This window comes from Octopus bimaculoides, chromosome 2 (assembly GCF_001194135.2).
Source record: "Octopus bimaculoides isolate UCB-OBI-ISO-001 chromosome 2, ASM119413v2, whole genome shotgun sequence".
NCBI lineage: Eukaryota > Metazoa > Mollusca > Cephalopoda > Octopoda > Octopodidae > Octopus > Octopus bimaculoides.
In genome coordinates, this window is record NC_068982.1 from 132,729,960 (window position 1) to 132,731,964 (window position 2,005).

Sequence of the window (2,005 nt, forward strand, 5' to 3'; positions counted from 1 at the left end):
ATATATATATATATATATATATATATATATATATATATATATATATATATATATAACACAGACACAAAGTCACATGCACATAGATATATATATGTATATCTATGTATTTCTATGTATTGTGCCCTTTATATATATACACACACACACACTTACAGCTAAGATAAAGCCTTCACAGAGAGCAAAGGCTTTCTTCTGGCTGCTCAAGATCAAAGCTTACTAACCTGGAACTACCAACCCAATGTAATGAAAAATGGGAGTAGACCCAATGTGCCCATACTACAACGATAAGACTGAAACACTGATGCACCTTATCTCTGGATGTAAGATTTTAACACCATCATCATCATCAACATAATCAACATCAGTTTTCCATGCTAGCATGGGTTGGACAGTTCGACTGGGGTCTGGGAAGCCAGGAGGCTGCACCAGGTCCCAATCTGATCTGGCAGTATTTCTACAGCTGGAAGCCCTTTCTAATGCCAACCACTCCGAGAGAGTAGTGGGTGCTTTTTACATGCCACCTGCACAGGGGCCAGAGGGGCTGACATCGACCACAATTGGATGGTGTTTTTTATGTGCTACCGGCATCGGGCTCACAAGTACAATTTCCATTTGATTTGATTTTGATATTACTGTTGATGTACTCGACTCAATAGGTTCTCATCCATACCCATCACAAGACCATATCAGCAGTCTTCTCTTCTGTACACCACATCTGGTACCTCTTTTGCCCAATTTTTCTCTCAGCATATTTGCACTTTGTCATTCATACACATTAATCTGGCACATCCAGCAGAGCATGCATGCTCATCTCATTTCTTTCAAGTATTCTTATGCCCTCTGCAGTCATGTCCTCCGCTTCACTTCCATGAAGCATTAGAAAGAGAGAGAGGGAGAGAGAGAGAGAGAGAGAGAGAGAGAGAGAGAGAGAGAGAGAGAGAGAGAGAGAGAGAGAGAGAGAGAGAGAGAGAGAGAGAGAGAGAGAGAGAGAGAGAAAGAACGAGAGAGAATCTTTTGAAAGAAAATGTCAAATTCTTACCTCAGGTATTGTTGCGTTATATTGTTGTCTCTGGAAAACTGGAGGGTTATCATTCTCATCAAGAATCATGTAATAATGGTAATAATGGCTACATATTGTTCCATCCTGAATTTAAAAAACAGATACTCAAATATTATAATTCCATAAAATTTCGAAGACATGAATTCTACTTTTACATTGCAAAAAAGCATGCATAGGATGACTCAACACTTTTGCAATCATTTGTATGAACTCATTACAAAATACACTGTTGATTCTTATTTTATCACTGATGCTGATAGTATAGAAAATAAGACAAATTTACAAATTGAATTTGAATAATATATATTTCACAAGCAAAATATCTAGTTAGAAAATCTCTATTAGAGATGCAAGTAGTAACTATACTAAGAAGTAATGTTTGTCGCCACTTCAACATGGCTGTTCCACACAAGGAAGGCTTCCTCTTGAGGTTAAAAATAGTAGTAACACCAGTTCATACAGAAAAAATCATGTTGAAGTAGCAACAAATATTACTTCTCAATATATATTTAGTTGTATTTTGGGAGAGTCAATACACGAATAAGAACAACATATGCATAGGTTTAATTCCACTTCTTTATTCTTAGTCAATTGGTTAAATGTCTAACTATTTCACTAACTGAATGCTTGTTTAATGTATTCGTTAAACCAGTGGTTCCCAAACTGAGCAGTACCAACCTCCTGCAGGAGTAGAAAGATCCAAGGGAACATTGAAGGAAAGGAGAAATGGATGGCAATGCTCCAGTCTATTTTTCAATGATACACTCAAGTTTAGAAAACAGTGTTTAAAAATCTACAAGCAACAACAGAACAAAAATGAAAAAAAACCAAGAGTTTTCTAACAAAACTGATCATTAATTTTCCAGAAAGACGCAAACAAATGATATTTATCAAAAACAATGGCAACAGTGAGATGAAAAGAATATATATATATATATATATATA

The 2,005-nt window shown here is 35.8% G+C and overlaps 1 long non-coding RNA gene across 1 annotated transcript in view; it reads right to left on the reverse strand.

Moving 5' to 3' along the window:
• Positions 1-2,005, reverse strand: part of LOC128247026 (uncharacterized) — a 12,984-nt gene that overhangs the window by 3,766 nt on the left and 7,213 nt on the right. Inside the window, exon 2 of the long non-coding RNA XR_008263436.1 lies at positions 1,040-1,144. This is a non-coding gene — a long non-coding RNA (uncharacterized LOC128247026). The remainder of the gene's footprint in view (positions 1-1,039; positions 1,145-2,005) is intronic.